Below are 13,004 nucleotides of genomic sequence, written 5' to 3' on the forward strand. Positions count from 1 at the left end.
TACAGAGCCAACAGGTCTGTGGATGATGCAGTGAACCTGGCCCTCCACTTCATCCTGGAGCATCTGGACTCCCCAGGAACCTAGGCTAGGATCCTGTTTGTGGACTTCAGCTCTGCCTTCAACACCATCCTCCCTGGACTGCTACGAGACAAGCTCTACCAGCTCAGCGTGCCCGACTCCCTCTGCAGTTGGATTAATGACTTCCTGACAGACCGAAGACAGCACGTACAGCTGGGGAAGATTGTCTCGGACAGTCGAACCACAAACACTGGTACTCCTCAGGGCTGTGTACTCTCCCACTGGCTCTTCTCCCTGTATACAAACTGCTGCACCTCCAGTCACCAATTCGTAAAACTGCTCAAGTTTGCGGATGACACCACCCTCATCGGGCTCATCTCGAATGGCGATGAGTCCACCTACAGGAGAGAGGTGGACCGGCTGATGTCCTGGTGCAGCCTCAACAACCTGAAGCTGAACGCCCAGAAAACAGTGGAGATGATCATGGACTTCAGGAAAGTCACAGCCCCACCATCCCCCCTCACCCTGATTGACTCTCCCACCCCCGTCCCCATTGTGGACTCCTTCCGTTTCTTGGGCACCACCATCACCCAGGACCTCAAGTGGGAGCCGACCATCAGCTCCCTCATCAAGAAGGCCCAGTAGAGGATGTACTTCCTGCGGCAGCTGAGGAAACTTAAGGTGCCGACAGAGATGCTGGTGCAGTTTTACTCAGCCATCATAGAGTCCATCCTGACCTCCTCCATCACAGTGTGGTTCCCCGGCGCCACAGTCCAGGATAAGAATAGACTGCAGCGCATCGTACGTGCTGCTGAGAAGGTGATTGGCTGCAAGCTCCCATCCCTCCAGGACTTGTTCTCCTCCAGGACCAGGAGGCGTGTGGGTCGGATCACAGCTGACTCTTCTCACCCTGGACACACACTATTCTCCCCTCTCCCCTCAGGCAGTAGACTACGCTCCATCCAGACCCACACCTCCCGCCACCTGAACAGTTTTTTCCCCTCGGCCATCAGGCAAATGAACAATAACTCCTAACAGCAGCTCCTTGAATTCCTTGAATCCCTTCTAAATCTATCTGATAGCTCAGTCACAGCTCTTTTTATACCAAATATGTGTTATATGTGTTTTATGTCGCACGTTTGCACCAAGAAAAATTCCTAGTTTGTGAACCCGTTCTCAAACAATGGCAATAAAACGATTCTGATTCTGATTCTGATTCTGATAATCATTCAGAGCTCGCACTCTGATTTGCATGCGCTGTTTTGCGTCTATATTTAGCATGTTTCAAAGTTACGTGCAAACTGGCAGAGTTACGCACAAACGGCTGTACGAAAGGAGGAGATTACACTGCAAAGACAGACGATGTAGAGAGAATCATGTGTGTCAACATACACTATATTGCCAAAAGTATTTGGCCACCCATCCAAGTGATCAGAATCAGGTGTCCTAATCACTTGGCCCGGCCACAGTTGTATAGAATCAAGCACTTAGGCATGGAGACTGTTTCCACAAACATTTGTGAAAGAATGGGCCGCTCTCAGGAGCTCAGTGATTTCCAGCTTGTAACCTGTGCAACAAATCCAGTCATGAAATTTCCTCGCTTCTAAATATTCCAAAGTCAACTGTCGGAATGGAAGAGTTTCTGCACAGTCAGTTGCTACAGAGCTCCAAACTTCATGTGACCTTCCAATTAGCCCACGCACAGTACGCAGAGAGCTTCATGGAATGGGTTTCCATGGCTAAGCCATACATCACCAAGTTCAATGCAAAGCGTGGGATGCAGTGGTGTAAAGCACGTCGCCACTGGACTCTAGAGCAGTGGAGATGCTTCTCTGGAGTGATGAATCACACTTTTCCATCTGGCAATCTGATGGACGAGTCTGGGTTTGAAACTTGAACTTTGAATTATGACGAGCATTATGGTGTGGGGTTGTTTTTCAGGAGTTGGGCTTGGCCCCTTAGTTCCAGTGAAAGGAACTTTGAATGCTCCAGGATACCAAAACATTTTGGACAATTCCATGCTCCCAACCTTGAACAGTTTGGAGCGGGCCCCTTCCTCTTCCAACATGACTGTGCACCAGTGCACATAGCAAGGTCCATAAAGACATGGATGACAGAGTCTGGTGTGGATGAACTTGACTGGCCTGCACAGAGTCCTGACCTGAACCCAATAGAACACCTTTGGGATGAATTAGAACGGAGACTGAGAGCCAGGCCTTCTCGACCAACATCAGTGTGTGACCTCACCAATTCGCTTTTGGAAGAATGGTCGAAAATTCTCATAAACACACTCCGCAACCTTGTGGACAGCCTTCACAGAAGAGTTGAAGATGTAATAGCTGCAAAAGGTGGACCGACATCATATCGAACCCTATGGGTTAAGAATGGGATGGCACTTCAAGTTCATATGTGAGTCAAGGCAGGTGGCCAAATACCTTTGGCAATATAGTGTATTTGGGCTCTCAGAAATAAAACATATTCGACACATAGTATTGTCTGTTCAGTTATATAATGTTAGAGCTGCTGACTAAAACAAATTAAATTGCTTCGTTTTGGTATCTGCTGGGTATTTTTAAGTGGTGTTTGTTTATTCCTTACATGAGCTATATTATTGATGGTGATAATAATATGAAAAAACATATTGCAACATCTATTTCCATGTCTTTTCTTTACCATCGCAGTATTGCCGTTGTTTTGAGCACAACATTGCGGCGTCTCCCAGAGAGCACCTTCGTCATGCTTAAAATCGGTTGCGTTGTCGAGAGTAGAGATGGGAAGTTTGCGAACAAATCGAGTCATTTGAACGGCTCTTTTAAATAAACGGTGAAAACCAAGCCATTGTTCATGCACATGCAGATAACAGCCTCCGTTATTTCCTACACCACTTGGATTCTTTTTTTTTTTTTTTTCATTTTTATTATTAACAATAAATAAAATAAATAATTACATATCTATATATACACATTTTTTTTCATTTACATTTATTTTGTATTGTATTTTTTGTATTCTTATTTGCATTGTCTTTTCTGGCTCAGTGTTCTGATATGTAGTAGTTCAAGCGTACAACACCCCAGGCAGTGTGTATTTTTATTATCTCCTAATTTTTTTTGTCATTTTATTCATATTTTTTATATACATACACACTATTTATTCTTACCTATTATTTGTGTATTTTTTTTTTTTGTATTGTTAAATTGCTCTTGTGCTACAATGTGTTTTAGGTGTGGTAAAATTCAAACAAGTGATATCACTGTCAACACATGGGAATATGGCACCGCCTTTTGGAATGCTTCCAATGAAAATCATGCAAAATAAATCAATTTTTTTAGAAGAATTCCCACCACATAATTATTCTGATTCACATCTTATCGTATAGTATAACTGATACTTGTGATTGTGTCCTTGATTCAAAAAAAGTTTAAAAATGTGTATAAAAAAGTCACTGTTTTGAAAGACTCCTCCCTTCAAAGAGCCTTAAATCCCATCTCTAATCGAGATTACGCTTCATTATTGTCCAAAATAAGAGGTGCATAGTATATTTGTGTGCTGCATGTTCAACAACATAAAGAAACAACACAGGTTAAAGCATACGGTATAACGCCATGAATATGGCGGGAAATGAGTGTCTCCATGGTGACTGCTAGTATCGTAGACGCAAAATCTTAATTTGAATAGGGCTGTCTGCACCATTATTGCTATTTATATTGTCATAGTAGTTCACCCACAACACACCCACCAATTGTACATGCAATTATATAGTTTGCACACGCTATTTAGCACCTATTTGAAATTTAAGACTATGTTTACACTGCAGACCAAAGTGGCCAAAATCTGATAATTTTTTAATCAGATTTTTTCCCAGCTGACTGTTTACACTGCAAGTAAAAATTAGATTTTTATCGGACTCCAGCGTAAACGCGCATGTGGCCCCATTGTGGCCCCGATGTGGCCTCGACGTGGCTTGCAAGCGCAGTGCAATAAAATGAAAACGAAGGAACTTGACCGAAGGAAGTCGCTACTAGTCGTTGCATGGTGGGCCCGTCAGTACATCACTGACTTGTTATGCCCCTACTCTTCAGGCCAGGGTCTTCTAAAGATCCCAAAAACTCGTTTTAAAATCCGTGGAGACCTGGCATTCCAGGCTATAGCTCCCAGACTCTGGAACAACTTGCACCAGTGATCTTGACTGTGTTGAAACTTTTAAGAAACATTTGAAAACTTTTCTTTTTAATAAAGCTTTTAGTTAATGCACCTTTTTACTATCATTTTTAATCCACTTTGTAATCTTTTTATGATGTGACCCCGGTTGTTGTAATTGAATTGTTGTTTTACTTTACCTATTTTTGTACAGCCCTTTGTGATTGTATCTGTTAAAAGCGCTTTATAAATAAAATTTACTTACTTACTTACTTACTACTACAAAATAAAATATAAGTCGCCACACCTTAAAAATGTGTGTTTTTTGTACTTGAAAATAAAGTAAAGTAATATAATGTATGAATGGATGTATATAGTTTAATATATTTGTATGGCTTTTAAGTAGAGGAGACATGGACATCAGCGTGGATGTACCTGAGCTTTATTTTTCAACTCACATGTAAGTAAATGCGCCACAGCGTCAATTCCGGTCCTTCAACAATCGCTATTTCTTTGGAATCAAAATACACCTTACAGGCCAAAAGTTTGGACACACCTTCTCATTCAATGCATTTTCTTTATTTTCATGACTACCGTATTTTTCGGACTATAACTCGCTCCGGAGTATACGTCGCACCGACCGAAAATGCACAATAAAGAAGGAAAAAAACATATATACGTCGCACTGGAGTATAAGTTGCATTTTGGGGGGACATTTATTTGATCAAATCCAACACCAAGAATAGACATTTGAAAGGCAATTTAAAATAAATAAAGAATAGTGAACAACAGGCTGAATAAGTGTACGCCATATGACGCACAAATAACCAACTGAGAACGTGCCTGGTATGTTAACGCAACACATTATGGCAAGAGTCATTCAAATAACTATAATATATAGAACATGCTATACGTTTACCAAACAATTTGTCACTCCCGATCGCTAAATCCGATGAAATCTTCCTCTCCGGTGTCGCCTCTGGTATGCGCCGTTTCCTTTCTTTCTGCTGCATGATCGCCGTTTTCTGCTGCATATTTCACTACGTCCAGCTTGTAATCTGCAGTATATGATTTCCTTGTCGGTGCCATTTGAGTTCAGACCTTCTCAGTTTTTATAAATTACCACCAATGTTGAAATAATCCATTTTAATAGCTACGGATGTAGCAGCAGTTTGCCTCCCATGACCCACAATGCACTTCTGCCATGACCCGCCCCCGCCGAATTCTTATTGTTTGACGTGTGTGACGATTGCTGACGTGTGAGTGACGATTGCGGACATTTGCTTCGTCTCTTACGCGAATGAGATAAATAATATTATTTGATATTTTACGGTAATGTGTTAATAATTTCACTTATAAGTCGCTCCGGAGTATATGTCGCACCCACGGCCAAACTATGAAAAAAACTGTGATTTAAAATCCGAAAAATACAATATTTACATTGTAGATTGTCACTGAAGGCATCAAAACTATGAATGAACACATGTGGAGTTATGTACTTAACAAAAAAAGGTGAAATAACTGAAAACTTGTTTAATATTGTAGTGTCTTCAAAATAGCCACCCTTTACTCCGATTACTGCTTTGCACACTCTTGGCATTCTCTCAATGAGCTTTAAGCACACCTGTGAAGTGAAAACCATTTCAGGTGACTACCTCTTGAAGCTCATCGAGAGAATGCCAAGTGTGTGCAAAGCAGTAATCAGAGCAAAGGGTGGTTATTTTGAAGAAATTAGAATATAAAACATGTTTTCAGTTATTTCACGTTTTTTTGTTAAGTACATAACGCCACATGTGTTCACATTCATAGTTTTGATGCCTTCAGTGACAATCTACAATGTAAATAGTCATGAAAATAAAGAAAACGCATTGATTGAGAAGTTGTGTCCAAACTTTTGGACACACAAATAGACTTTGCTCACTGAAACTGGATGTGGTGATGGAATATCCACTTCCGCTGGTGACTGCGTCTTTCCCCGTGCACACGAATGACGTAGCTCGCCCAAAGCTGACGAAAAAAATCACATTCATGTCGCATTGCGTTTAGACTGAAGTCGCAATTGAAAAGAACCGATTCCAGTCGCATTCGGGATTACTTCCTGAAGTGTCCTGAATCTGATGCGAAAAGATGAGATTTTAAGCACTTTGGAGCGTTTAGACTGGCAAAAAAAATCTGATCTGTGTCACTTGAGGACAATAAAAAATCAGATTTGAGTAGATCTGGCCCTAAATATGCAATATTTTATTTTACAGAAGTCTTGTTAATTAAAACGCTCAATTGTTATTGAACTAACTGATATACCTGCGCACTGTTTACTATCTTCACTGTATTGTCGGATGAACTCTATGTATGTATGTATGTATCAGTGACGTGCGGTGAGGTTCATGGCTGGTGAGGCACTGACTTCATCACAGTCAGATTTACAAACATATGAACCCTAAAGAGTATCTTATTCACCATTTGATTGGCAGCAGTTAACGGGTTATGTTTAAAAGCTCATACCAGCATTCTTCCCTGCTTGGCACTCAGCATCAAGGGTTGGAATTGGGGGTTAAATCACCAAAAATTATTCCCGGGCGCAGCGCCGCTGCTGCCCACTGCTCCCCTCACCTCCCAGGGGGTGATCAAGGGATGGGTCAAATGCAGAGGACAAATTTCATTACACCTAGTGTGTGTGTGACAATCATTGGTACTTTAACTTAACTTTAACTTCACACATACAAACTGTAGCACACAATAAAGCACATTTAATAAAAAAAACATTATGGTCTTACCTTTACTTATAAATGAAGTCCATTCGCCGCTGTTGTGCTGGATTAATGCACCCCCGCCGTAGAATGCACCCCCTGACGGAAGTGTTATATCAACTAAAGCACACACTTAAACTTTCCACGTGCAAGATTGAATCTATTTAAAAAGTTATTTAATAAGAAGCCAAAAAGTGCAAAAACAATATTGTTCGTGTTGGAGGAGTTGTGAATGAATGAAATATGAAATCTGTGCTGCAGTCTGCAGGTGTACCTAATGTTGTGGCCCTGCAGTCATTCACAACTCCTCCAACACGAACATTATTGTTTTTGCACTTTTTGGCTTCTTATTAAATAACTTTTTTAAATAGATTCAATCTTGCACGTGGAAAGTTTAAGTGTGGGCTTTAGTTGATATAACAGTCCCGTCATGGGGTGCATTCTACGGCGGGGATGCATTCTCTACCACCAGGAGGCGGGATTACTGCGAGCCTCAGCCAGTGCGTCTTCGCAGCCGTTTTATGATTGCTCAGCACAAGAAATACTTACACACATACAGTTGTTGACAAAATACACTGTACATTATATACCTCAGCTAACTAAACTATGGAAATGTATAATATAGTTCATATAGCAATACGGTCTCACTGCACAGCAGGCCAGCAGTTAGCCGAGTCATTGTGCAATCCATGTTGAGGCTCAACTCAGTGACGTGCCTCAACTGGCTGCTGATCACAGCAAGTCTCTTCTCAGTATTTGAACGGCAAATGTGAAAATTCAGCGATTTTGAATAAAAACAATCTAAAACTGGTGAAGTTAAATGGAAAATAACTTTATAGTATAATCACTGGATACATATAACAATTTAATTATTTTTTTTTCTTTTTACATTTTTTTTCTTTCCATGATGGCACGTGAGGCCCCGCCTCACTTGCCTCCAGTGACTGCACGTCACTGGTATGTATGTATGTAAAACGCTGTGTCTTGATGTCCAAGACAAAAATTTCTCCTCGGAGACAATAAAGTGATTATTATTATTATTATTTTTATTATTATTATTATTTTGTAAGCTTTCCAAGCACACGTGTTACCTAGTAACAAATCCCTTAACATGTACACACTTCTAACTTTTACAGACTTCTATGAGCGCACAACAAATGGAGACGAGAACATTTCCTTCATTGAGTCTTATCTACGCCGAGTGTGAGTGGAGATTCTGGCTTCGGTTGCTTGCCTCCTAAGCCTTATTGATCCGTGGGCGTTTTTTCCTGCCCCTTTCTCCAAAGTCTCTAAGCTTGCATCAATTCATCTTAATCTGTTTGCTCCTTAAACCCGGAACAAGGCACGTCTTGTTCCTGTTTGTAGGAGTCTCTCAGCTGGATTCCCTCACATCCTTCCTAGTCGGCCTTTTCCTGGGTGGCAACAAGAGGCTTTTCATATCAAATCAAGTGTTATTGAGTTCCCTTCTACGGCCCACAGTTCTTCCCCCTCTCTGTCTTTTCCCCTCTCCTCCATCCACTTTTAACAAAGCATTCCTTTAATGATTGTGGGATTACGGGTCAACCTTTTACAGCCAGTCTGTGGACTAGCCTGTAATCTGACCTCATTACAGCTACTGTGACAAGCTCATGGGTGACCATACAGTGACTACACTTTATCCTTCTTAGAAGAAGAAAAAAAAACATGAACACAAGTCCCTTGTCTCCCCAAGTTGACAGGCCCTCAACCCAGTCTGGTATCCAGTCCAGCCTTATCTCACTGGCTTACCTGTTAACCAAGGCATAGGTTTCCTTGATCATTCCCTCTTCCTTTGTAATGTGACTACCATTACACCACGGCCTAGAAGAATGGCCACTTCTTGTTATAGGGTGGATAAAAAAGTAAATTAAGCAGGACCATGTATGGTGCCATTGATACCCTTAAAGATGAAGCGTGATCCCACTCCCTTTTCTCATCACATCAACACACACTGCTTGCTCCATGTGACTCACTTCTACTCTTTATTACCGTAATTTCCGGACTATAAGCCGCTACTTTTTCCCCTCGTTTTGGTCCCTGCAGCTTTTACGACGGTGCGGCTTTTTTTTACGGCTTACGGTAACCAGGGGCGCGCACTACCGAGAGCAAACAAAACAAAGAGTAGGAGAGCGTCAGCGACAGTTTGCGCGAAGAAAGTGTTCATGCAAACACCCTCAATATGGAAAACAAACGGAGAAGTGCATATGATGCTGCTTTTAACTTAAAGGCAATCGATCTGGCTGTCAAAGAAGGAAATAGAGCTGCTGCACGTACTCTTGACTTGGCTGACGACGCCATTTTGGACCTGTTCTTCTCCGACACCGACGAAGAGGATTTCGGTGGTTTTAGTATGCAGGAGGAAGACGATGACACAATGATTAAAGACTGACTACCGGTAATACCGTTGTATTATTTGAACTCTGCACGAATGCTGTTCGCCATGTCAAAGATGTGAAAGTTTGATTGAATGATTGAAAGATTTATTGTTAATAAATGGGACGCTTTGCGTTCCCAAACAGTCATCTCTGTCCCGACAATCCCCTCCTCGGTAGCAGGAACCCCTATATACTACGGTAATTACACATCAAAACGCCTGCGGCTTATAGTCGGGTGCGGCATATATATGGAGCAATCTGTATTTTCCCCTAAATTTAGCTGGTGCGGCTTATAGGCAGGTGCGGCTTATAGTACGGAAATTACGGTATTTTTTTTTTTTTAAATGTTGTCCTGTCCAGCTACTCAGGCAAATCATATTGTTGATGTAGTTGCCAATATCGGCTATACAGATTGACTTTACAAAAGAGAAGTGTTGGATACTTATTTTGTTGCCTTATTGTATTTGACTTTATTAAATGGATTTATATTATTATTTGGTGAAGCCGGGCCCGAGCAGGTGGGAATATAAAGAGAAAAAAAGGAAGAAAGAGGGGGAAATTGCGGGGACAAGAGAGTAATAAGACAAAGAGACAACAACAACAAACACAACATTTTAGATTTAGATTTAGATTTAGATTTAGATTTAGATTTAGATTTAGATTTAGATGTATTGGTACCCGTGGGGAAATTCATTTTCACTGACCGTACATTTAGACATTAATAAACATTACACATTACGGACAAAAATAGCAAAAAGCCATTAGCAATAACAACAACAGAACATCATCAGCGAATGTACAAATATGATGGTAAAAGTGATAGCAAAAAAGCAGTTAGTGAAATAAATATTAATAACACAGTCATGACAATGACCATTATTACACTACAAATGGTGCAATAAAAATACCAATAGAAATAGCACTATTGATAATGAATAATAACAATAACTTACCTCTAATCAACAATACAATTGTTTCAAATGCAACAATACATACAGTGCAGGCCAAACGTTTGGACACACCTTTTCATTCAATGGTCAATGATTGTCACTGAAGGCATCAAAACTATGAATGAACACATGTGGAGTTATGTACGTAACAAAAAAAGGTGAAATAATTGAAAACATGTTTTATATTCTAGTTTCTTCAAAATAGCCACCCTTTGCTGTGATTACTGTTTGGCACACTCTTGGCGTTCTCTCGATGAGCTTCAAGAGGTAGTCACCTGAAATGGTTTTCACTTCACAGGTGTCATAGTTTTGATGCCTTCAGTGACAATCTACAATGTAAATAGTCATGAAAATAAAGAAAACATTGAAATGAGAAGGTGTGTCCAAACGTTTGGCCTGTACTGTATATGTAATGATAACTTGAAATCCAAAAGAAATGAGATACATTGAAGGGAAGAAAGAGGAGCGAACTGTATTAACCTTGTAGATTGCTATAATAATTATGGGTTAAGCTTTGTCAGTGTGCCATGTGTTACCTAGTTTTCCCGAGGGGAAACAACGTTAATATATGTTTGATGAAATGTGATTATATGCATGAGTGTATGTATGCATATGTGCTTGCATATGTACATTATGTGCATATGTATGTTTGTACAGTGAACACTTCTACTCTCTCTGACCTCCCATGGAGTCACATTTTTTTTATTAGATTTGTATCTATTTATTTATTTTTTGTCCTGTCCAGCTACTCAGGCAAATCATATTGTTGATGTAGATGCCCATATCGGCTGTACAAATTTACTTTACAAAAGAAAAGTGTGGGATACTTCTCTTGTTGCTTTATTTGTATTTGACTTTATTAAATGGCTTTATATTATTATTTGGTGTAGCCGGGCCGTAGCAGGAGGGGATAGAAAGAAAAAAAAGGAAGACAGAGCGGGAAATTGCAGGGACAAGAGGGGGATTAGACAGAGAGACAAAAACAACAGCAAACACAACAATAACAATAACAACAACAATAGAGCAACATCAGCAAATACAAATATGATGGTAAAAGTGATTTCAAAGAAGCAGTTAGTGAAATAAATATTACTAATACAGAAATGACAATGAAAATTATTACACTACAAATGGATCAATGCAAATACCAATAGAAATAGCGCTATTGATAATGAATAATAACAATAAATACCTCTATTATAAACAATACAATTGTTTCAAATGCAACAATACATATATGTAATGATAACTTGAAATACAAAAGAAAGCAGTTAAATGGAGGGGAAGAAAGAGAAGCCAACTATACTAACCTTGTAGATTGTTATCGTAATACATTAGAAGTCAAATTAAACACACGTATTGCAATAATCAGTCCCTCCGGAATTTTTTGTGACCGATGCAGTCAAAAATGTCTGAATTTTTCAGAAAGTTGTGGAAAAAGCAACACTGTTTTGAGGTTATCTTTGTTAATACCATTGAATCAGCCTGTTATGTTATACATTTGTTATCAATTTGTAAGTGTGTTTGTAACCTTAACTTCAAAAAGCACAGAATTTCAGCACCAATTGGAAAACAAACACTGTATTGATGTTTTACTAGTTTTATATGACACAAACTTAAAATAAAACACTAGATGGCAGTAAAAGCACATACTCGGAGGCCATTGTCAAACGACTGTACTTGTGAGGAACTCGCATGGCTGCAATTGTTTGAGACCCCAAGATGCAGGAACCAGGAGACGTTGAGAAGGTAAGATGAGTCTTATTACTCAAAACAGTGAGGGAAATGAAGCAGTCTTGCATGTAAGCGTTCCAAACATAAAGCGATCTTCGAGCACTGAGGAGTGCTCGAGACAAGGCATAAATAGGACACATGTTGATTGGCAGCAGGTGTGGACTCACTACCAATCAACGGCAGGTGAGGAAAAAACACAGTGCTCAGCGTGACAAGCAGGAAGTGGAAACCAAAATAAGAGCACTGATGGGAAGTAAATACAAAAACAAGGAAACAAACAGACAGGAAGTGACAGATCGTCACAGTACTGTTTTAATTGTATTATAACTAATAATAATCATCATAATTAAAGAAGTCATTCATTTTTCAAAGGGCATAAAAACATTTTGAATATTCTATTTGTATTTTGTTTTGCTTAAATATTTCAACCCATTTCAGCCCTCAACAAAAAAATTCAAAACATGTATTTTTTTTTTTAACCCTCTATATGCATTTACAGTTTATGAAATGACGTTGCAGTTTTCAATTAGTATACATGTACATAACATGAGTTTTTACTAGTTTAAGCCAGTTGCATTATCTGTCTAAGAGGGTCAAAATAAAAATATATATTTTTTATATTACAGGTTTGATATTTTTGTTTAGGAAGAACGTTTTTTTTTTTTTTTTTGCAAGAAAAAGTGAAAAAAATATGAATCAAAATGTTTTTACGCCCTTCAAAATCTTAAGGAATGTTATGTCATGTTTGTATTTGTATTTGTATTTTTATGTGTACATATTATAATAATATAATAGATATATAATGAGTAATTGTTAGATTTGAATATTACGAGTATGTAAAGATTTAACTCCTACCTTGTTTACCTCTGTGACAACCTCCTTAAAGCTTTGTAATCAATCAGAAATATCAAACACCTGAAATGTGCCGAACATGGATATGTGTGGTGAGTTTTTTTTTCATTTTTCCCATCATGCCTTGCAATGGATTAAAATGGGTTAGATTTTTATATTTTTTTATGGTGGTT

Source organism: Entelurus aequoreus, linkage group LG06 (assembly GCF_033978785.1).
Source record: "Entelurus aequoreus isolate RoL-2023_Sb linkage group LG06, RoL_Eaeq_v1.1, whole genome shotgun sequence".
Taxonomy (NCBI): domain Eukaryota; kingdom Metazoa; phylum Chordata; class Actinopteri; order Syngnathiformes; family Syngnathidae; genus Entelurus; species Entelurus aequoreus.